The sequence below is a fragment of the Plutella xylostella genome, chromosome 4 (assembly GCF_932276165.1).
Source record: "Plutella xylostella chromosome 4, ilPluXylo3.1, whole genome shotgun sequence".
NCBI lineage: Eukaryota > Metazoa > Arthropoda > Insecta > Lepidoptera > Plutellidae > Plutella > Plutella xylostella.
Window position 1 is genome coordinate 6,397,727 of NC_063984.1, and position 26,607 is coordinate 6,424,333.

At 35.8% G+C, this 26,607-nt stretch overlaps 1 protein-coding gene across 1 annotated transcript in view; it reads left to right on the top strand.

Annotated features, from left to right (window-relative positions):
* Positions 1-591: 591 nt before the first annotated feature.
* Positions 592-26,607, top strand: part of LOC105386177 — a 54,023-nt gene continuing 28,007 nt past the window's right edge. Inside the window, exon 1 of the mRNA XM_011556684.3 lies at positions 592-872. The gene's annotated coding sequence lies outside the window, so the exon portion shown is untranslated. The remainder of the gene's footprint in view (positions 873-26,607) is intronic.

Below are 26,607 nucleotides of genomic sequence, written 5' to 3' on the forward strand. Positions count from 1 at the left end.
TAAGCTTTTACATTTTATCCAGTAAGTGTATTAATAAATTTATCACCTACTTATGTAAAGGTAGGTACCCTTAAGTGAGTTTCGTTAGTATAATACAATATGCTGATTATCTCGACCCGTATCAATAGTCAATATAACGATTATGTCTGACGCCAGCAAACGACGGCTTTCAACAATATTATTGAACCATTATTGTTATTATAGATAAGCACGTTAAGTTTTTTACAATTTTTATGTACATTTTATATAAGTATTAATTATAAATCTTATAAACTTATACCTATAGTAATTAATGAATATATGATAGAATATACTATAGAAATTAATGTTAGTTTATTGTAACTATATTTATAACTTTGGTGCCAAAAAAAGAAAAAGAAAAAAATTATACAATGATAATTAATTATCATCTATAATTTATTATATACCATTTATGCTCAAACATAGCCAAGCACATCACATAACATACGCTCCGGCACTTCTTACAAAAATTTAATTAACTCTGCATAGCTGATTATGGCGTGAACTGTGGCGACACATTATCGGAGACATGGAAGCTGATGGTGTTTCTAGCGATAGTGGCCATTAGTGACGGCACTACGGGGACTCGCGGCGCGCGCTCAGTCGATAACCACTCGCCGCCACGGACGCTATACCACCATAACGCGAGGCACCGGCGCACGCGCAAGCCTCTTATCAGTGTCCACAGTAAACAATACTACATCATAACGAAACACAACATTACCATCTACAAACAGTGTAAAAAATTAAGAACACACACGCAGTGGATCAGTGAATTTCCCAGACCGATACAAAGTGAGGAAAATTGCGGAGAAAAGTCACGCATCTTGATGAGCAGCCATTGATTCAAGGTAGGTAAATAGTTGTCAAATGGTTTTAATAGGAGTCAATAATTTTGCTGTTGCTTTTTACAGTTTCAGTTAATTTAAAACTAGTATGTATGTATGATAAATATATGTATTTTTATAGTACCTACTAACTACTTACTAGTGTAGTAGTGGTGGTAGTGATACGGAATCACTGATTCAGTGCTGAAGTCAACGATCTGTCAGTAATTAACCTTCTGACTTTGTCAACTCGTTGTTTCGAGACGAAGAATCGAATCTCGGCAAGAAACTCATTTATCATGCGCATACCCGGCCCGTGCGTAATGCAGCTCAAGTGGACTTAGTTTTTGTCCTGCAATCAAGGTTTTTGCAAAGATTGTTTCAACTTGATTATGGCAATATTTTTTTACTTTAAAACCGGTTTTTTATTTTTGATATCTTACATAAGCATAAATAAGGTAGTAGCTAGGTATGCAAATCGTTAATCGCAAATATTCCTTAGTTATAATTTGCATCAATGCAATTTCAGTCAACCTCCCCATTAGTAATGGCAAACTTATCTATGTAGGTAGGATTTTTCTTAACAAATTTTCTGAATTCCACTAATACTTACCTACCTACCTACACTCACACTGGGCTGTAAAAATTGTTCATTGTACTACAACGTTATTTTCTATTTTTTTCCTAAACTTTAGTGGTTGTTACAATATGTAAAGCAGAAAAGGGGCGAGCTAACTCGTCTCTGTTTTATGAAACTTCGCATTCTGTAAAAAAAAACTTTGATTTCCATATTATGAAATTCACGCTTTCAGCAGTATAGAAAGATTACCTTATAACAAACTACCTACGTCAAAGTTGTTTATTTTCCTTATGACATATTATAAGGGTTTATACCCATTTAGGGTTACTATACCTATTAGGTTGGTATGCCTCTAAAACGCCGACACTGCAATGTGGTTTGAAAAATATAATAGTTTTATGAAAAAATTTATAGATTGTGAAATTGTTTTATGAGTCCGTTTTTTTTTCAAAGATCATTTTATGTATGTCATCCTATCCTATCATCGTATTTATAAAGTCTTGGACGTTGCGGGACTGATATATCTATACATACCTACAACCTAATAAAAAAAAACATAATGAAGTATACTCCTCCTCGACTCAATAATTCACAACAAGAAGCGATGTACCCGTGATGTCTGGCTTTCGGTATTAGCATAGCGTATCGGCATCATCTGGAGTAGTAGTTGTCAACGTTTTGTTGTTATTTTTGGCGCTCAGCCAACTGGCTGGTGGGCCCGACTGTGAAGGTTGCGGAATTAATGCTTTATTCCTTTCAGCTTCGTTCACATGAATAGAATGAAAGACCATTCTTCCACTCTGTGACGGTGTCTTTATTTGCAAATTGATTGGACCATCCAATCCTGTAAGTGAACAGGAGGTGCCTACTTATTTGTGTGCGTGGATTTGATTGATTTATTTGAATTGGGTATGGCGACAATCAATACCAGATAATAAACTTAATATGCTGTAGGTACTTAGCAAAATGATAAATGCATAAAAAGGGATTTTTAAAACGTTGTAAAGAAAATAATTTAATAACTTAGTATAGTTTGATTGATATGCGAATAGGAGATTTCCAACTTATACTAAGTATATCCTGAGATTCACATTCCATAGAAAAACTTGGGAAAATCAAAAACCTATAATTACGATCCGGACTTTAATTAAAAAAAATTAACTTTCTAGATAAAAAATAATATTACTAGGTACTTTATTTTCTTTCTAATAATAAATGGTGGTTAGTTAATTCGTTCTCACCAAATAAGGTTTTTAACCGTTGTCTCCAAGTTTGGAGTTAAAGTTTTTGTCTCATTGTTCAACGACACTCTGTTTGTCGTTTTTAATGTTCTTTTAAGTGTCAGTCAGTGCCGTCTACAAAGATTGCTGAATATTAACAGGTAGGTTAAAAAACCTACAGTTCACAGACTTTTTCTTATATTTTATACAAGATCGTGTTCGTAATAATAAATGACCAGCATAAACACCATTGAATGTTTGAAACCATGCGTAGTTTTTACTTTCATAGTTACATAAATGTAAATTTAGTCAAAAAAATAGTTAATGAAGCAACAAATAAGTTAGTTAGTTTAGGTTTTACCAATGGTTTACCTATTATTAAAGACTAAACTCACTATGAATTCTCATTTTTATAAATTACTAACTGTTCCCGCGCGCTTCGCTTCGCCTTAAAAAGTTTTCCCGTGGGAATTCCGGGATAAAAAGTACCCTATGTTCTTTCCCAGGATCTATACCATATGTATACCAAATTTCATTCAAATCCGTTCAGTAGTTTTGGCGTGAAAGAGTAACAGACAGACAGACAGACAGACACAGTTACTTTCGCATTTATAATATTAGTTAGGATATATATATATATATAGGATAGATATATATATATAGAGTAACAGACAGACAGACAGACAGACACAGTTATTTCGCATTTATAATATTAGTTAGGATATATATATATATATATATATATATATATATATATATATATATATAGTTAGGATGAAAATTATTTATGCGTGATAATTTGATACAAAATAGTAATATTCTTCAGCATACAGCCCAGAAAGTAAGTCAAGACGTAAAGTGAGAATTTAATAAACTTTTTCGCATTTGGATCTGTTTTTCTGGATTTTCTATAAGTAGGTACTTAGGTATATTATCTTTTCAACTGACTGGCTATTATTGGTAAGCTTTTGGTCTTGTTTTAATTTAGCGTAGGCCCACAAGAGCCCTTGAATCGGCCACAGTCAATGAACAATGTGAATGAATTTATTGTTAGGTTCCCAGCTAGGCCGTTGCTGCTAATTGAAACTAACGAATTTAGTACTAAAGATATTGTAAATTGTAACCTAATTGTGTTTTGTGAAATTATCGCCTACAAAATATAACAATATACTTTTTAGTTAGAGCGCATGGTCATTGATAAATTAGCATGGTAGTAATGTATTATTGGTGTCAAACAATTACTCGTTGAAAGGATTCTATTGGATCGACCTTTTACTTACTTTCTTATAAATGAAACTCACGCTTGAAAGTCATCTTTGAGCTCGGAGTAATGAGTGAGGACCTCTTGGGAGATAACTGGGTGGAATTTAATTTTGAGAGTTCCATCAATCGTAGATTAAGCCAATTTGCTCAATCAATATTGTTTTCGAAAATATTCAGCTGAAATAACTGGCATTGAGAACCGCTTTGATTTAATACAATTACAATAATACCCCAACTTATTTCAATATGAATGCTCAATAGGTTAGTAATAATACTAATAATTGAGCTTCTAGATAAGCACTTTAATATCGAGATATCGGAATAGTTTATCTGACTACCTATGTACAGTCAGCGAAAGAGCTACGTTGGCCACCCCCGCGCAAACACTTTAATTTTATGATCCACTGACAAGCGACGATACCTACATGTACTTGTAATATGTACTTTGTAATATGTACTTGTAATACTTGTAGTGGATTTTTGGAGGTGGAGAGATTTTTTGAATGTATGTGTCATAAAAATTTTATGTGATTTGTTTTTCCACCCATGATACTCACAATCACACTGTTTGCGCTGGGCTAGCACACATAGGTATATCTTTGCCTGACTGTTCCTACCTAGTACCTACGAGAAAAACAATTACAGCGATTTTAGTGGTTTGTGTGGGTGGATACTACACTGGAAAATTATTTTGATTCGAAAATCCGAAAATAGACTTTTGTTTTAAATTATACTCAAAAGTACAATAATCAATCATATTTGTAAAAACGACATAAATTTATAACTGTGTCCAATACGACTATTAAGAAATAGTATTGTGTCCACATTTTGATCATTCATCCTAGGTATACCTATTTATAATTGTCAAACCATTCTGCTTTTTCATTCTGCTTTAATAAGGGGTTTCCGTAGAATTTCCGGAAGGAAAAAATCTTTTTTATGATTAAGTTTAAATACTTACTTTTTTTTCGTCCGATTTTGATGATATAAACTATTAATATAGTCAAAAGTCCATTGTTGAACTGATGAGCACCAGCATAAAATTGATGAAAGTTATACATAAATTCAATACACAGCGGCACTTGGCTTTAGTGGTCCCCTTTCAGAATTGATTAGTATTCTTTGACCCGCAGCTAACTCTGAGCGCTTGGACTCGTATTTCTTATTCCTTTTCACTGTTTACTAAATTCGCAGAAGCCTAGCCCAAGCCTAATTTACATATTATAAAATATACATTTATTCATGAAATTATATTTTCTTTTATTGCTTAGCTAGGATGTATTTGAGGAACGTGATCACGCATCGGCTACTCGCCAAGTGACAAAAATGACCTAAATTAGGAAAGGCCGATATCTGCCGATCGCGATGGAATGGTCCATCTCGGGTATTAGACTTATTAGTTATTTTAACAACCAACTTTAAAACTCCATAATTATCTATATATGCGTTTTTTTCTACGATTTCGTGTATTATGCATATTGCATTGCCTTTACTTTACATTAACCCCATGCTAACCTATAAAACCGGACATATTATCATGAAGCTGATATGCTTGACGCTTGACACAATTACTTGACTAGTGGGTATAGTTGACTACGGATAAAAAAACTGGACCTTAGTTAACCTTACTTTATTCCTTCATACCCCGCAGAAAATATAATTATGTCCCGAATTCGCACAAAAAAGGTAGGTACTCGTGTTTTCTAGTTTTTGTAAGTTTATTAGATATCTAGATGCAGAGATATTTCCATGGAGTCTACGAAAGTTGGTTTAAGTTTAAGATTAAAAAGAGACAAATCACTGACTTGTCATTCGGATTAGTGTCGTCGGGACGTCGTCTTCGACTGTATGTTTAAATTAAAGTCGCAATAAAATCTGTAGCAAATTGTCGTGTCGTGTCATTGACGCCGCTTCGAGTCCACTGAGACTTCGATGTATGGTTACTATCACTAAATAATTACCTTTAAAATCAGTAAGTACATTATCAATTTATAGTTCCAGAAATGAAGTCCGCATGGCAAAGAAATTTTAAATATATCTTCAGCAGTCCAAATAACCCGTAGGCCAATCGAGATCTAACAGTTCATTGTTGTTTGCCTGTTAGTTTTTTTAATTACCTTATAGTTGCACTGCATACCCAGATGTTGATGCCAATTTTTTCACATTAAATGTAATTAGTTATAGACGTAGGTACATGTTTCGGCCTCATTACTATAAACAAAGTTGCAAATAAACTTTTGTAATAATAATAATTCGCTCCATTTACATGACCCATTTTGATGTTAATTATTACAATAATATCTACAGTAGCATACAAAGTACATAATAATATATAGGTAGATTAAATATAAGACGACCGAATCGCGTAGTGGTTAGTGACCCTGACTACTGAGCCGAAGGTCCCGGGTTCGATTCCCTGCTGGGGCAGATATTTGTTTTAAGACAGATATTTGTACTCGGGTCTTGGGTTTGATATTGATCCTTACCCCCTTATTCATAGAGAAGTTACAATATGTTTTAACTAATAAACTGTTTTGTCTCTCTCCGACAAAGTACAATTTGTTCCTTGACAGAGAGGGACAAAACAGTTTATTAGTTAAAACGTATTGTAACTTTTCTATGAATAAGGGGGTTAGTATGTATCTATCTATGTATTTGTGTAGATATATCAGCTGTCCGATACCCATAACACAGGTTCTGCCTAGCTTGGGGTCGGATGGCCGTGTGTGAGATGTCCTGTCCCCACATATTATATTATTATATATTTAAGTACCAATTTTCTATTAAATCTTTAGAAAATATTTAAAAGTATTAGAGCAACTTATTAGACGGGCAATGATTCTAAAGAAAAAGACAATCACAATCAATGGTTTATTTATGCTGTATGCCTATTGACCTAATATGCTACAGTTCATCAATCTTTCACCGACTCTTAGTTAGTAACTGTTTTATTACGGTTTAGATACGTAGGTACAGATTAATGGCAAAAAAATGAACAACATTTCATTTTCTTTACCCTATATTTTTATTATCTATTCGGAAAGGTTATTAAAAATTAGAGGACCCGTATTTTTTTATTTTGTATATACATCAATTTTTTCATGTTATTTTTAACTTTAAAGTTAATTATTTAAAAACCGGAAGTGACGTCACATATTAGGCTCAATTTTTATTTTTGTCTTTTGCCATAGTCTCGAAAAAAAACATAAATGACACTGACAAGGTGACAAGTGAGTGAGTAACTTTGTTTACATGCCAACCAACAAATGGGTCATTTTCAAAGGACATTGATATTTTTGATGATACCAAGTACTTTATCATGTAAAAAAATAAGCAGAAGCATTTTTTCAGCTGTGTAGGCGGTGGCATGCTCTGGGACATATTATATAGAGGTCATCTTTTAATACGTACTAACCATTTTATATGATAAATAAAAAAAATAGTCAGAAAGTGTCAGAACAGAATTTATGAAAATGACCCAAATAAACAACAACGTCACGATAAAACGTCAACGTCAATCAAAAATGAAAGTGACAGTTACTTTGTTTTTAAATCTATAGGCTTTGATCATCAAAATGCATCGCACCGGATGCATGACGTCATCAGCACTTTTTTACTATTTCATGAATTTCTCTAAAATGATACGTATCCAAAAAATACAAAAACATTTTTTTTGTGGTCTTTAGAGCTAAATCTCGAAATGGTTTTCGATTTATAGCAGCTTTAGTTTTTTGAAATGTTGTCCATTATTAAGTAACCTTTTAAAATATTAAGAATTAACACTTACGCGTCTAGGTCAAGTAGAGTCATGCAAACTGTTGCATTTATGCATAACAGTTAACGCATAACATACCAAATCTACAAACAGAATTATATGTAAATAGCTACGCACTACAACAGCAGCGGTGTTAGTAAACAAGGAAAATTACCATACCTGGTTAATATGTATTTAGGTATTCTTAGGGTTAAGGGAAATTACATTTCCCATACTCCAGTCCTTAATTCTATTCTGTACATCCTTCGATAAACTCTATATATGTCACAGGCATCTGGTTTAATCTCCTGTTTGATTGAACCACTAGCCCGTTCATTGGATGGCGCAATTCAGTTGTATGACTAAAGGACAACTCGTCAAGTCGTTGATTGTAACGTTCGACGTCTTGACTGAACGTCATTCAGCGAAGTCGTTGAATGGGATATAGTATAGCAACTTTGTAATGTCTGGTTAGGGTGAACATGACCAGACAAGAGTCAACAAAAAGACTATGTTACAAAGCTCTTATCTCACAAATTAACTAAACAACAACAATAAACGTACCTTCATATTGTTGTTCATAATTATCCAGTTTCGCCACAATTTTTTTTTAAACTATCCTCCCGCTGCGTAATAATAGGTAAATCCATGTTGTCACCAGTGGCGGCTGGTGCCTCAGATACCCGGTGGTGCACTTTATGGATTTAGTAAATTTTGGAAGAAAAATAGATTATTACAATTAGAAGTAAAAAAAAATATAAGTATATTATACCTTATTCCTTTTTTGACGCGAAATTGCTTCTCCGCCGAAACGAAAACAACACACGGAAAGCAAAATAAAGCATTTAGTCTCTCACATCCACATAACCATTTCTTTTTATTGTAGGTACATTTCACTTTAGATAATTCGTTTCGCACTCCTGTTTTAAGATGAGAAAAGGCCGAGGCGGCCCAGCAGATTTAATGTCCAGTCTATTTTGAAATGTCCTAAGTATTGCTTTTTATGAAGTCAATATTGTATTTTGCACTCATTTTCACTCACACACTGACATACACACTCACGAAATCTGTACTACGTACTACTTTCTTAGTTAATAAGTAACAAATTAATTACGTATTCGCGCGCGAAAGGTGAAATTGAACTGTGAGAATGACATGATAAGTGCATCGTTCGTAGGTCACGCCACCGGTCAAGGCCTTCGCCCGCGCCTCCCGTGGCGTCATTCGTATCATTTCGGCAATTTCCGGTCGCGTGCGGCGCACGAATTTATCCTAGAACTGCATACAGTTTGTACTGAGCATCTTCCGTCTCACGCGCCGGGCGATTTCCATCCTGTTTCATACTACATGTAGGAGTTCGAACCGTGCGACAATCCGAGCGCACGAGGCCGTTTTTGTTCAAGCTAAAATAAGATCTAATTCTTTTGCAGTAGAAATCAAAATGGGCCAGCTCGATTTAATTTAACTTGTAACGATAATCAGATATATGTAATTTATGTTTAGGGTAGGTATTACGGTTGTTACATTGGTATTTTTTTTAATTTTTTTTGCAGACGTACCTAGTATGGTATAGGAAGAAGGAAGGTACATATTTAGAAGGTTTTTAAATGGTAGTGCGTCGCACGAGCGCACTTGAGGTGCAGCCGCCACTGGTTGTCACACTATTTTAACACAAATAACGCACTTTAAAGCTAATTTATTTGCAAAAAACTAACAATATAGGTGCTTTTTGTGTCAGCTGTTAGCGGTAAGACGCCATATTTGTTTTGTTCACCACCTGGCTGATTTTAAGTCAGCTAACTAGTTGGACGTTTTGTGACGCTTGTACACTCAAAGTTCGGCCTAGTCATACAATTGAGTAGCGCCATCCAATGAACGGGCTAGTGGTTCAATTCAAAAAGGAGATTAAACCAGATGCCTGCGACATATATAGCTCTTACAACCGACTCTCAGATTGCAGCCATACATAGGTCACAATAACTATACATGGTGATTGAAAAAGCGTGAACCAAAGTACTAGTACCTACTTCCAAAGTTTTCCTGAATGACCACATAATGAGTCCACCCCTTACGTATAATATGGCTTGTTAGTAAGTTCTCAACAAAAAATCTTCTATATTTATCTTACAGTAGCTGTTCCCGCGAGCTTCGCTTCGCCTTAAAATGTTATCCCGTGGGAATTCTGCGATAAAGATTGTCAGCTACCTCTATACAAAATTTCATTAAAATCAGTTCAGCTGTTTTGACGTGAAGAAGTAACAAACATACACACTCACAAACTTTCGCATTAATAATATCAGTAGGATAAGAACCTATGTAAATTATTTACAGGACAATATTTTCATCTACATGTCCTCCGTTTCTCCTCGCGACTCAAACCTATTTTTAGAGTTTCATCTAGAAGCATTTTCAAGCGTACCGTAGACATTTTGAACCCGATATTAACTCTCGTCTCCTATCTCAAAAGTATTGCAAATAGCAAGGGCTGTAGAAATCTACATAAAGATCTAATGATCTTCCTTTATTTTACAATAAGGACTTTCACAAGATCAATAGCTTTTTTTATTGATATACTGAATTAAAATTTTAATACCTATGTAGCGGTGGCATGTTATTTAAGGTGAAAAATACAATAGTAATATACTTATTAATTAGAAATAATTATTTATTAGTCCCTTGATGCGATTAAGGCTTTATTTAAAAATAGATAATGTGTGTATTATAATTATTTTTGCTTCGATCGTTACAGTAGTACTGATGTTACTCCACCTCAATTTTTTTGTCATCTTCTTCTTAGCGTATCGGTAACGACACTAGAGCTAGCTGGACAAGGTTTTGTTACTGTAGTGAAAGAATTACCCAGTCAGATTAGTTGTCAGACGCTGATTTCCCAGTGTACAAGGCACAGGTTATACGTCACTTGAGGTGCACGGTACCCCAGTAGGACATAAGATCATATTTCACACTTGAGTAAATCTACCTAAGCATGACTTAGAACCTATATACTCAACTCATATTCAACCAATCACAGCATTCCATATTCAAGCTCTACTTATCTTGACGTTCTCAACTGTGAAACTGACAGAAAGTTAGATTACTCCATGTACTGCGTGTATTGAGACTTCGTGTTTAGCCGGCTAACATCACTATACTTATAATCTACATTAGTAACAAATTCAACTGTATTTTAACTTCACCTGAAATAAATAACAGCATAGCTATATTCTGTCTAGGTACCTAGGTACCTAGATAGTAAAGGCATACTAGGTACCTAGGTACCTACATAGGAAAGGCATACAGATATATTAGTAATACCATGTAGGAACTGCACATATAGGTATATATATCTACTTAATCTAAGTAACCATAAGATTGTAGACCATAACCTCAGGTAATCATACCATAAGTCATGCATCACATTGTAATGTAAGTAGATATTTGCATCCACATCTGTTCATTCACTGTAAATAATTGTATGAACTCTAAGATGTTGAATGTTGACTGCAAGTTATTTACTAGTTTTCATATTATTATTATACAGGATGTTTCAAAAAGGGTATAGTAAGCCGAAAGAGGGTGACACAGGGAGGTTTTTTTCATCAATTGAAAAACAATAGTTGTTCGGAATGACTCCCTGAGTCACCCTTTCTGCTTAGTACGTGATATATTGTTACATCCTTTTGGTATAGTAAGTCGTTTAAAAGTAATACCGTCAAATACTTATTTTATTTATGCGAAACTCTGAAACTTAATGATGATCATTTGAATATCAAACATCAACAAGTACCGACAATCAACACTACATTATGCATTTAGAATAAATTGACGTCGTCATTGCAATCAGTACCTAGTAGATGACAAGTTGAATGTTACGTGAGTTACGTGAGTATAAAGTAGCAAGATCATTGTCTCGAGCATTTCCTCGATTATTCTAAAGTACATAGTACATACTTAATGTAAACAAATTGTGAAATTAATATTGATATTACAATATCAGATAGCTATGATGTGTGATGTTTTTTGTAAGTACTCTAAACTGCCCTCAAAAGACCTCAAAATCTCTCTGCACATGACCGTAGCGCAGGTGAAGACGTGCTCAAGCGTCACCTCGTTGCTTGTGGCATATCACCGGACAGTTGGGAGGAACTAGCTGAGATGAGGCCAGAGTGGCGTAACTCTGTCCACAAAGGCTTAGAAAATTTTGAAAAGTCTCGACTTCAAGTCCTTGACGTGAAACGCCACTCTCGGAAGACACGCCCTAAGCCCTCCTACAACTATACATACAACAGGATGGGACAGCTCTACTGTGCTCAGTGTGACAGAGTGTTCAAGACGAAGTTCGGACTTGCCAGCCACATAAGAGCACATAACAGAGTGTAGCAAGAGTCGCTGTTGTCGGATACGACGAAGAGGACATCATCATCATCACATGACCGTACATATTATCTAATGCACAATCGAATGTTGTAGCACATCACGGATATTCGTAAGGGTGTCTCTGAAGCTTACGTTTCGTCTTTCTATTCTTAAAAAAAAAGGTTCGCTCCTCATTGTTGTTGAGGAGGTGGCAGGTTGATGATGGTAATGATAACTGCGTATGTATATTTATTATGTTGCCACACGTTGCAGGCAAATATTAAATAATTATATCTACCTACCTAAGTAATAATGTTGAACATGAATATTTCAGAAATAAAACTCAACCATAACGGCGTCTTATTTCGAACTCAGTTCCGAAATTTCCTTTGCTAACACAATCTGAACTGTGAAAACAGCAATTTAACACCTACCCCACAAGTTTACTGGCAAAAATATTTACGGAGCACTAAAAGGTCTAGGACGAGGGTTATTAAAATAAAACAACCCTTTTACCTACAAACTAAGATTTTTGAAAGTTACCTTTGTGTAAGCGTTTTGTACCTCCATTAATTGAGTCTGTTTTCATTTTTATTTGGAAAGATAAATGATATCTGTAAATTCGTTTAACTCCGAGAGCGTCTGAAGTTACCCATCGGGAAACTCTCACTAATTGGCACACTTATAAATTGTAATTTATTCCAACGGTCTAGTTATTCAGGATTTATTCCCCGATGATCTTTGCGGGTTAGACGTGTTAACTGTATCGTAATTAATGTCTATTTACCAGTTTTTTTGTCCCATTTATTTATTATTATAAACAGGTACAATGTACAGTCACCGCCAGTTGCATAAAAAATATGCAAAAGTTGTACCAATTAGGTATACTTTTGTTAAGTAAAAAACGGTGTCTGAATTTATAAGACCTGTTATGCTATGACCCATGGATTTAATACTAATATTCTAATACGATAGGTACTTTTACTTATATGATGAAGTTAGGCCTGATTATTACAACTATAAAGGCACATCGATGAAGTATGTAAGTATAATGTCGATGTGATTAACCGGTGCTGAAGCGACAGTTTTCCATTGTTCGCAATAGGTCATTTTCCATCACCTCAATTCACCTCTGACCCCGTTTGCTCACAAGAAATAGATGTTGCGATTACGTTTGTTACACACATGCCAGTAGCAGGAAACTAGATATTTGTAGCACCTTCTGCTTTGTTATGCAGATGAGCGAATGCCGTGTGTCTATTGTAGTGCACCAACGTAAACAGACCATGATTACTAAACTCCGCACATGTGCGACCAGCAGTGACACCGTACACATACATTATAGATTAGCATGGCGACTTTCATATTATAAATCGTTAAAATATTATGACATACGAACTAAATTTTGACGATCCTTCGACTAATATCACTCCACGTCACGGTGCAACCAAAAAAACTATAGTTCCATTATTAACTGGCTAGATGTTCTTTGCAAATTCTACAGATAAGCGCTAGATCGAGACCCGCTTATGCAGAGTTCATTTCCTTTTCGTCATACATTCCCGCATTTTGTGTCGAATGCTATTAACGCTCATCTCGTTGCAATTGTCGCATTTAACCAAATGTTTTCAAAGTCGCATTTCACACAACATTAGGGCATGCAATACCGGTAATATTGTCAATACCGGTATTGAGTTCCGGTATTAGAACTCAATACCGCGATCCCGGTACTAATACCGGTATTAGACTTCCTTGTTATAAATGGTATATATTTTGTTTAAAGGTCGTATAGGGCAAAATACAACAAGAAAAAGCCATCAAATTCTGTATTATGTAATATTTTTTACGAGAATTGAGTATTAGAGTTAAAATTTTAGAACGCATGGACAACAAGTAGGTTTCCAAAGGCCAAAAACCGCATGTAACGGCTGAAAACAAGTGCACTTTTATAGTATATAGGAGCACAAGGCTAACTATATCTTAATCGCTTGATTTATAGCCTAAAAAATGTCCGATTCCGGTATTACTTCAAAATCGGTATTAACTTTCAATACCGGTATTGAAAAAAGCGTGGATTTTGTCCGGGATCCCGGTATTACGCAATACCGGTATTGCGGTATTGCATGCCCTACACAACATTAAAGGAGATAGCTACATCGCAGCTGCGGAAATGTTTGCACTCATTTTCTTTGCAAGTTCCGAGCCTCTCGGTCTATTACAATTTATGCGGAGCAAGTCAAAGTCAGAGCGAAACAGCTATTTAAAAAGCCGCATTAGCCTTCGGCGGCGTGGTCCGATTGCTTGCGTGTGCTTTTTTTCTAAATCTTATTTTTAGCGTGATATAGATTTTGTCCAGCTTTTTGTAACCAAGATACAAAAAGCTTGACAAATGTTTTTAATTATGGTCCTGAAATTTATGACAAAACTTAAGTATTTAACGATAAAACTTTTAAAATATGAGAAGTGACGTTTATTTTTTTCCGCTTAATGCTGTTATTTTTATAAGGTTATTGGAGCAATCGGGCTAGACTTACTAATAAGGATATTAGTAGATACACTTTCGCTTTAAGTATACTAATTTAGGTACCTAAATAAGTAAAATATTATACGTTTGCATGCGAAACATGAACTCTTAAAATAACTATATTTAAAACTTAGATGGGAATATTAAGTGGCGTAGTGGCACCGTCTTCGTGCGCTGAGACGCTGTCGAAACTACCTACTTACTCATTGCTTCAAACTTTACTTGGAAACATTAAACATCGCCATGACATAATATTAATAAAATTAGTCAAATTTCAGTGTGGATAAAAGCTTGAATAGAGAAGCTTGTTTAACTTATTTTATAGTTATTAAAGTTGTAAGTAAGCAACTTCATACGTAAGAACCTATGTACCTTCTTTATTAAAATTAACAACATTCAACTTTAATAACTATAAAATAAGTTAAACAAGCTTAGTTAAAGCATATGAAGTGTTAACTTCAATAAATACCCACACTCGTAGATGATTAACCGTATAATTGAGAAATGCAACTATGGAAGCGATGACGTCACTGCCCAGTGCCGTGGATGTTATCGGTCGTCGGCCCCTAGCGACAACAAGCGGCCGCTGCAGGTGCAAGGCCCTTCGACCCATTAGCCAACGCGCCGAATACCAAACAAACTTGTTTCTAACTGTTCCGATCATTATACGACACTCTATTTTAATATCGTCTATCCCGGAAAGCTTTAGTGCTCTCCAATATAGTAGACGCAATCTAAATGAAATGAAATCGCTAGAATGGATGAGATCGACATAAATAACGGTTTCGTAGAGAGAAATAGATGAGAGTGATAATATTAAAGTTTAGTGTCTGTTTCTGTAAGGAAAGCTAGGTTAAGTTTTATCTGACTCATTCAAGAAAATCTAATACTTACTTAACTAAATTCATAAGTAGTTAGGATACGATGTGTAGCTAGAGCTATGTATGGAGGAAGTTTCAGTATCGCAGTATTCATTATCAGTAGGTGCTTTTCTTCAACAAAAACAAAATAAGTAGGGTTATTAAAGCGATACCGAGCTCGCGGAAAGCAGCTCGTTTTAAATAAGTACGTACTGTACCTATTTTCTATGTTGAAAATTCCAATTTGCCGTATTGACTCGGCTGAAATCTGTCGATACGACGGCGCTGCAAGTTGAAAACAATAGGTTCCAGCTCCAGGTTATCGATGTATGTGTGTGTGTGTGTGTGTGTGTGTGTGTGTGTGTGTGAACGAGCCGCGGAAAGCCAACTCTACGCGGATTATTCCAGCTTTGAACTCTCGAAACTAGACAATTTGTCTGAATTCACTTCTCATGTTATTGCATTTCTTTTGTCACGAGAGCACCTGGCGCGGTTTCCATTATTGTCGCTACATAAATATAGCGGTTGTGACATACAAATCAAATAACTGCGAGAGTGTAGTGTTGGGATGGGGGTAGGGGGGATGAGACCAACTATTTTCCAATTTCTAGGCGCGCAAGTCAGACTTGATTTATTTGAACAACTCATTTTAACACGAATATAGTGAATTTGAATTTATGAATAACATATGTATTTATTTTTTTCGTACATTCGTATACCCATATTGAATGACGAAGATCGAGGGCAGGAAAATAGCGCTCTTGGGACAGGATATGACGATGACATACCCGAGTCCGCGTTTTTCTATGGACGATGATAATCATTGGAACATATATGTAGAACCTAAATTCGATTGAGTTAACGTATTCTTCTACACAGGACAAGAACCTTACACAACACAGGGCCCCCTAATGTAAAAGCAGCTTTTACATTAATGTTCTTTCAAAAATTGATAATAAAAAACTCTCATCACAATAAATCCCTCTCTCGAAGATATAATATACTTAGGAAAACATAATGTGGAATCGTTTATACTTATACACATAAGTATTTAGTACATTATATGTATAGGTACCTAAGTATATTAATTAATGTCCGTTAAAGTTATTAGTCATGTTATAAGTTATTAGTTATAAGTCATGTTATTGATATCCTAACTTAGTAAACTAATACCGCTTTTTAAATCTGGTGAGAAAAATGATCCCAATAATTTTAGGCCTGTATCAGTTTTGCCAGTACTGAGTAAAATATTTGAAAAAATTATGCTGCATCAAATGCTTTCGCACTTTAGTATTCACGGCCTTCTCCATAACCAACAGTTCGGTTTCACCAAAGGTCGATCTACAACTGACGCTGGTGTCGCGTTGGTCAAACACATATTTAGTGCTTGGGAGGAACGTCTTGATGCTGTGGGTGTATTTTGCGATCTATCGAAAGCATTTGATTGTGTGGATCATGCCACTCTACTTATGAAACTTAAATATTATGGGCTAACTGGCAAAGCTCTTACATTATTGGAATCATACTTGAGCAACAGAACTCAACTAGTTGACATAAATGGAGTGCGTTCGGCTGGCTGTCCTGTCAGTATGGGTGTTCCCCAAGGCTCGATTTTAGGACCATTCTTGTTTCTTGTATATGTTAACGATTTACCGTTTTTGGTAGATAAATTATGTGAGATAGTACTGTTTGCTGATGATACTTCACTTATATTTAAGTTGAAGCGACAAGAAGTCAATTTTGACAATGCAAACAGTACTCTTTCCATAGTTGCTAATTGGTTCACTGTAAATAATTTAGCTCTTAACTCCAAGAAAACAAAATGTATTAAATTCACTTTGCCTAATGTAAGACAAGTAGAGACATATTTGACATTGAATAACGATAAGCTAGAGTTAGTAAATGAAACTGTATTCCTGGGTATTACAATTGACTCAAAGTTGCAATGGTGACCCCATATTGAGAGGATAGCCGGTAGATTGAGTTCTGCAGCTTATGCGGTTAGAACCATTAGACAGTTAACAGATGTAGATACAGCCAGGCTTGTGTATTTTAGTTATTTTCATAGTGTTATGTCTTACGGAATTCTATTGTGGGGACGAGCGGCTGACATTAATCAAATCATTGTTCTGCAAAAACGAGCAATTCGAGCCATATATGTATTAAAGTCTAGAATTTCATTAAGAGATACGTTTAAGGAAATAGGTATACTAACTGTTCCATGCCAATATATCTATGAAAATATTATGTATGTTCGTAAAAACTTAAATTCATTTAGTAAAGTAGGAGCCACTCACGGTATTGAGACCAGAAACAAAAATAAGTTGCTTTTCCCCACACTCAGACTTTCGAAAACAAACACATCATTCATGGGGAACTGTATACGTTTTTATAATAAATTATCAAATGAAGCAATAAACCTTACTGAGCAAAAATTTAAGAATTATGTTAAAGCTACATTATGTAGTAAAGCTTACTATAGTATAAATGATTATTTAAACGACAAAAACGCGTGGTCTTGTCCACCTCAGCTAAGGCTATTGAAAAAATGAAATGTAAAATTGTAGGTACTAGATATAAGTAAAAAATTGTAATAGATAATAAGGAAAAAGTTGAAAAGATGCTCGAGGAGTTTCTTTCGCCATTTCTTTCCTTCTCAATGACGGGGCCTTTGTGAAATGGTGGTAGATGACTATCGACAAATAATTGTAAAATTTTACGTCGATTAAACCATTTGAATTTGAATTTTGAATTTGAATTTGAACCGACTTCAAAAAAGGAGGAGGTTCTCAATTCGTCGGGATATTTTTTTTTAATGTATGTTCACCGATTACTCCGCCCTTTATGAACCGATTATGAAAATTCTTTTTTTGTTGTATTGGGTAGAGCTCCCAGGTGGTCCCATTTTTTTTTCAGAATTTTATCTCACCCCTAAGGGTGGGTAAAGGGGTAAAAAAGGGTATGAATTTCCATTTTGGACACATGTTAACCGATTCTAATGAAATTAAGAACGTAAATATAGTTCTTATAACAAAAAAATATGATGGTGACCTTGAGCTGATCTGATGATGGAAACGGAAGGCAGTCAAGGGAACTCCTCAACGGTATATAGCAACTACCTCGTGTTTAGGCTTGAATGATTCGTATTGATTAGTAGGACTTTTTGGTATCATTTGCATCTTACTTTTGATTAAAAATTATTGCAAATAAACTAAAAACTATAAAATAAAATAATAATTAAAAAAAAAACCGACTTCAAAAAACCACTAAAATGTAAGAAATAATTTAAGGTTTACACAAATTATATGTGACAGTACAAATATACCTAAGCAGGAACTGTTCTTTTTTGAAGTTGGTGCCATATTTCTTCAGATTACTTTGTCACTGCACCAACATCAAAAAATAACAGTTCCTGCTTAGGTATTTTTGTACTGTCACATATAATTTGTGTAAACCTTAAATTATTTTTTACATTTTAGTGGTTTTTTGAAGTCGGTTTTTAATATTTTTTATATTATTATTTTATATAAAATATATTAGTCTATGCCTATCATAAGATGGTCTGGTTCGGATAATAAGTAGGTACATGAGAGGTACATACATTGGAGGTTTAAGGAACTGCTAAGTATGTAGCATTTGCACAGATTAACACATGTAACACGAATAATGACGACGACGCCGACGCAGATCATAATTATTAGCATTCGCGATTAGCACAGACTAAATTAGTACCTAGGTTGTAACTAACTGGAGCTCACTCTCAGCTAGTTTTCATTTAAATGCTACATTTATACCTAAAACTGCCTCTCCATTGTTGGAGATCGGTGATACCTAATTAAGGCCTCTGACTAGGCTTAACGACTGCTGCCGAAGCAGCAACCGGGACCCACGGCTTAACGTGAAGTTTGAAGCACGGAAGCGTCCAGAAAAGAACCACTTGAAATCGGTTACCCATCCAATGGCTGACCGAGCTAGTTGTTGGTTAACCTCAGTGATCAGTTACAATCACTGAAGCCAGCTTAACTACGGACGCTTCAATTTTAATTACATCAGACGGTAAAAAGATATTCATGAATAACGTTAATAACAACCAATCCCACTGGGAGACAGCGAAAAGAGGCGGCTTGATATTTTGTACATAAAAGAAAGTCCTGAGCTATTTAGCCTTAGCTTAGCTGTTAGTGGACGCTGAAAATATTTGATTGAGTTATCTTCAAAGAACTTATGGCCAAACCTATTACTTTCATACGTAGGTACCTACATATCAATATTTTTAAAAGTATCAGGGTGTTTACCTACAAACATAATAAAAGAAAACAATAAATTATACGTTATCTGTGGCGCGAGTAAACTCTAATCAAGTAATTTTAGGTCAAGTTACAAATTGTAAGGATATTACTTCGGTTCAGATGTAAGTACTTAAGTACAAATTCCAGGAGGAGATTATATTAATCCCGTTATTTATTGTCTTCCTAACTTTGATAATAATCATTATTTTATACATGTTCCTGGAAACGGATTTCCTCCAGGTTATGATAGGAAGTATTACAGTTGTACCTACTCCTGTGCGTAATTGTTTTCCGTGACTTCAAGCTCTCACTTGTATAACTTATTGAAGTAGGAATTAATAATTTTAGGTTTACTATGATAAATGGATATGGAAAAATCAAATCCATCTTTCAGCCATTATGAAACAGTAGGTCAAACATCAAATATATCGGAATATCGAATATTCCGTCTATCGCTATCACGTAAACGATTTCAGATGGATTGCAGCGTTGTTATTATTAGCGTGTACTTAATATATTTTAAGTTCACGATACTTTCCTTTATAAAAATCTACCCTTTTTACTTCAGGCGCACTTAATATTTCTCAAAGGGTTTGAAGATTTTTTCTATTTTAAATTTAAAAACGACTTTTTCTTTCTTTGTCGACTTGTAAAATATTATTTACTACGGAATTTTCATTTCTTTACAGAATATTAAGATGCAGGTTAACTTTCCTTTGTTCTGTAAATTGTTACAGAGTCCAGCAGGTCTATTTAGTGATATTTGGTCATTTTCGGATTTACACCAGACGATCCAAGCGATCTAATCGGATCGTGCGTGCGCTATTGGCTTTTGTACGTAAACGCTTGTTGCTGCGATCGGATCGTCTGGCTTGGATCCGGCTTTTGGTTGGCGGTCATGAATCAAAGCACTGCTTAGGATATCCTAAGCGATACATACCCACAATCCCTATTAGATATCGCTATTGGTAGTTTGTGTTCAGCGACGGTGGACATGCAGTCACAGCCCACGCACGACGCATCTGACCGGTAAATTGAACTCTTGACACTAACGATCGCGTTGACCTTATAAATCTTACAGAGGTATGTTATGTATTTAGTTCTCATAAAATATATATGGTATATCCAAACCATAAAGTATCTCCCATGGAAAAAAGGAGGCACGGAATAAGATTTCATTAATTAATATCGTTTCAGCATTAAAATATAATTAGTGTCAGCCCTCAAAAAGTTGTGAAAGATAAACTCACGGGCAATGAAAAGGTTCCACTAGGAAAAGCACTAAATTACTCCTATCCGGAAAAGGCTAGCTTAATGACGCCTTCTGCAACATTGAAGTACATTAAACAGAGCATCAGGTTATTACCAACTAAAAGCGGTAGTATTTTATTAAAATTTTAAAGTAAATGTTAAAAAAAATTGGGATCGTTTGGTGTCGTCATTTTTTGATTGGAACTATTTCATTGCCCGTGAGTGTATTTGAACCGCAAGTCTTTTAAAAATTTTCAGACAATAACACAAAACCCAACAAGCAAAATGGTCGAATAAGGGCCCATTTATAGCACTTAAAATCGAATAAGTATTGATTAATGGCTGACATTTTACTAGATTGTGCCATAAAAGTGGTACAGCTATTAATAAGCATTTTTATCTAATTTGCGCTGTAACAATGTCGAATACACATCTACTCGACCTATATTCGACCTATATAGCCCGTTTATTCGACATTTCTATAAAAGCTGCTTTATTTTATTTAACGCACACATTAGTGCTGAAAGAGAGCTTTAAGAGTTATTAATTCGCTTATTGATTGTTCAGGTTGCTATTATAGAACTATTACTCATCATTGTATTATTTGGATCTAATTTGCTGAATAAAAGATTTTATTTTACTATACTGCATCATTGTAACTCTTATAGCTTCATTAATCGACATTTCGAATAAAAGCTTTCAAATAACTGTAATAGCTCACATTCTATTTGAAATGCTCTTATGGCACATTAATTCGATAAATAATTCAGTAACAGCATTTTGGTTACGTTTATACAGTTTATAGTATTTTAATGTGACAAGCAAATAAATAATTCCATTGCACATTCATTTTTTTATTACGTGATAAAATGGATTACAAGTCATGGAAATTAAAAAAGAAAATTAAAACAAAGATACGGAAAAATTCAAACTAAGGTTCAAACAAAGTATTTGTCTCAAAATTCGTCAAGTGCGATGGCCGAAACGTCAAGTGGTTCCGTTGTTCCACAGAAAACAACTGAAGAAATCGTGGAAGCGTCCAGAAAAGAACCACTTGAAATCGGTTACCCATCCAATGGCTGACCGAGCTAGTTGTTGGTTAACCTCAGTGATCAGTTACAATCACTGAAGCCAGCTTAACTACGGACGCTTCAATTTTAATTACATCAGACGGTAAAAAGATATTCATGAATAACGTTAATAACAACCAATCCCACTGGGAGACAGCGAAAAGAGGCGGCTTGATATTTTGTACATAAAAGAAAGTCCTGAGCTATTTAGCCTTAGCTTAGCTGTTAGTGGACGCTGAAAATATTTGATTGAGTTATCTTCAAAGAACTTATGGCCAAACCTATTACTTTCATACGTAGGTACCTACATATCAATATTTTTAAAAGTATCAGGGTGTTTACCTACAAACATAATAAAAGAAAACAATAAATTATACGTTATCTGTGGCGCGAGTAAACTCTAATCAAGTAATTTTAGGTCAAGTTACAAATTGTAAGGATATTACTTCGGTTCAGATGTAAGTACTTAAGTACAAATTCCAGGAGGAGATTATATTAATCCCGTTATTTATTGTCTTCCTAACTTTGATAATAATCATTATTTTATACATGTTCCTGGAAACGGATTTCCTCCAGGTTATGATAGGAAGTATTACAGTTGTACCTACTCCTGTGCGTAATTGTTTTCCGTGACTTCAAGCTCTCACTTGTATAACTTATTGAAGTAGGAATTAATAATTTTAGGTTTACTATGATAAATGGATATGGAAAAATCAAATCCATCTTTCAGCCATTATGAAACAGTAGGTCAAACATCAAATATATCGGAATATCGAATATTCCGTCTATCGCTATCACGTAAACGATTTCAGATGGATTGCAGCGTTGTTATTATTAGCGTGTACTTAATATATTTTAAGTTCACGATACTTTCCTTTATAAAAATCTACCCTTTTTACTTCAGGCGCACTTAATATTTCTCAAAGGGTTTGAAGATTTTTTCTATTTTAAATTTAAAAACGACTTTTTCTTTCTTTGTCGACTTGTAAAATATTATTTACTACGGAATTTTCATTTCTTTACAGAATATTAAGATGCAGGTTAACTTTCCTTTGTTCTGTAAATTGTTACAGAGTCCAGCAGGTCTATTTAGTGATATTTGGTCATTTTCGGATTTACACCAGACGATCCAAGCGATCTAATCGGATCGTGCGTGCGCTATTGGCTTTTGTACGTAAACGCTTGTTGCTGCGATCGGATCGTCTGGCTTGGATCCGGCTTTTGGTTGGCGGTCATGAATCAAAGCACTGCTTAGGATATCCTAAGCGATACATACCCACAATCCCTATTAGATATCGCTATTGGTAGTTTGTGTTCAGCGACGGTGGACATGCAGTCACAGCCCACGCACGACGCATCTGACCGGTAAATTGAACTCTTGACACTAACGATCGCGTTGACCTTATAAATCTTACAGAGGTATGTTATGTATTTAGTTCTCATAAAATATATATGGTATATCCAAACCATAAAGTATCTCCCATGGAAAAAAGGAGGCACGGAATAAGATTTCATTAATTAATATCGTTTCAGCATTAAAATATAATTAGTGTCAGCCCTCAAAAAGTTGTGAAAGATAAACTCACGGGCAATGAAAAGGTTCCACTAGGAAAAGCACTAAATTACTCCTATCCGGAAAAGGCTAGCTTAATGACGCCTTCTGCAACATTGAAGTACATTAAACAGAGCATCAGGTTATTACCAACTAAAAGCGGTAGTATTTTATTAAAATTTTAAAGTAAATGTTAAAAAAAATTGGGATCGTTTGGTGTCGTCATTTTTTGATTGGAACTATTTCATTGCCCGTGAGTGTATTTGAACCGCAAGTCTTTTAAAAATTTTCAGACAATAACACAAATAATATACATGTGGGAGTGGAACAGAACGCAAGGTGAAGTATCCATGACGACGAATAACAGAGGAGCATAGAGTGAAAGCAGAGTGTGAAAAGACGTAAAGACGATTAAGTTTGGTATAAATAAAACGACGTGATACATCATTAAAATACTACTTTTTATTTATCCCCACAAATTGGGGGCTCGTCCGGGATAAATAAAATTTAAAAAATCTCGGAGATTACGGCGGATGAAGACGGATTTTTATGAAAAGAACAAGACTGACAGTTGCAAATTTTACAAGAAAATTTTTCTTCGCATCACAACGCCTTCAGGTCTGAACATATACCATTTTTAAGACGTAACGACGACGACAAGAAGATGCCACGGACGACGACGGGAGATGACGGGGAAACATCAGGACCGCTCACGTACACGGAGGAGCTGGTAGCTAAGTTCAGTGGGTGCGACCAGACCGATTCCGCAACACGGTGGGCGCAGGAGGTCGATGACAACGCCGAGATCTTCGGGTGGACGGAGCTGCAGCGGCTGATCGTGGGGCGCAGGTCACTGACCGGTACGGCGGCACTCTGGCTGCGTTCAGAGAAACCCTTCAAGACGTGGGAGGCTCTGAAGACGGCGGTCACCAAGGAGTTCCCAGACACCGTAGATTCCAAGACGATCCATGAGTTAATGAGCAGCCGGAAGAAGAAAGCAAATGAGACGTGCCTAGACTACATGCTGTCAATGAAAGAGCTCGGCAAGCGAGGCAAGATGCCCGACTACGTCGCTATAAAATATATCGTGGACGGAATACTAGACGACGAGTTACATAAGGTGATGCTGTATGGCGTGACGACTTATGGGGATCTGAAAGATAAGTTGAAAGTGTACGAGACCATCAGGCAGAAGTCGAGCGGAAGACGGGCACCGGTCTTCAATCGTCTACCTACTGCAACTACACCCGCAGGCCCCGCAGCAGCTGCATTCGCGCCAGGCAACAGGACGACGGCCGTGCGACTGTGCTACAACTGTGGAGAGAGTCAACACATGTCAGCAGATTGCCCGTACAGACAGAGAGGTATTAAATGTTTCCGCTGCAACGACTTTGGACATATTGCTACGCAGTGTCAACAGCCAGGCGGAAGCGGCAACTGGCAGAGCAACGACGCGTTTGGACGAGGACGACCTGGTCTGCAGCAACCTCAGCGTGGGCCGAGGCGTTCAATGTTCACCATGCCTACGGAGTCAAACAACGAAAATTCAGCAGCGAGTCGGAGCAACCAACGACGTGAGAACGTGACAGCCAGTGACAGTTCAAACTGTATGGACGTCAACGTCAAGATGACAGATGCGAATGCAAATGTAAACAAACAGACGGAAAGACGAAAGCCGATGAAGACTATTGAAATTTCAGACTGTAAAATGACTGCTTTAATAGATACGGGCAGTGAAGTTAACTCGTTAACCGACGAATACTACAAACTGATAGGTTCTCCTAAGTTTGACGAGGGACATGTGAGTGCTTTGGTGGGACTCGGACAATTGGAAGTGAAACCCCTAGGGAAAGTCACTTTAAGTGTGAAGATAGATAAAGAACATTATAATAACGTATTGTTTCATGTTGTGAATAGAAGTTGTTTGCCTTACGATATGATAATTGGTCAAGATTTTTTGAGAAGAGTGGTATTGATTATGGAAGACGGACGCGTGAGTTTACGTATGAAAGATGACGAATGGATGAAACAAGTAGGGTGTTATACGTGTGATTCTGTGGTTGTAGATTACATTGGTGATATCCAGTACAAGGAGCAGCTGACGGAGATGGTAGAGAACTACCAGCCCCTACAGGTCAAGGAGGCTCCCATACAGATGAAGATCGTGCTGAAGGATGATATCCCGGTGGCTCAGCGGCCGAGACGTATTTCACTAGCAGAGCAAAAGGTAGTAGAAAACCAAGTAAGAGAGTGGCTGGACGACAACATTATTCAGGTGAGTTATTCAGAGTATGCTAGCCCTTTAGTTTTAGTTAAGAAGAAAGACGGGGACACCAGAGTCTGTGTAGATTATAGATTGTTAAATAGGAAAATGGTGAAAGATGAGCATCCCTTACCCATCATTGAAGATATTATAGATAAGTTACAGGATGCTCGAGTGTACAGTGTACTGGACCTCAAACAAGGATTTTTTCATTTAAAAGTATCCCCCGAGTCTGTGCACTATACTGCCTTTGTAACACATCATGGGCAATACGAATTTTTGCGGGCACCATTTGGATTAATGAATAGTCCTAAATATTTCACCAGATTGATCTCAATGATATTTAGGGTGTTGCGAAGCGGGACTGTATACGCTTGAATTATACGCTGATTAAGTATTTTACTGCACTTTTATTGATTATTAGATGATTAACAATGCACACACGTAGGTAGGTGGGTAGAGAGAGAGAGAGAGAGTATTGCCAGACGACAAAATAACAATATTAAAAATATACACTGTGTTGGTGTTGCCAACATGCTGCCGCCTACAATAATTTACTAACAAATAGTTAACAAAAAATCAATTTTTAAAATCTGTACCTACTACTAACAGTTAGGTTACACTTAAGTTACAATAGAGACATTGACTTATTGGTATGTGCGGTCTATACATAAGACCCTAAACACATTAAATTATTACACATAAGGAAAACACACATTAAGTACATAGTAAAAATAACAATTATACATCTAAAGGAAGAGCACACACTTTTAATAT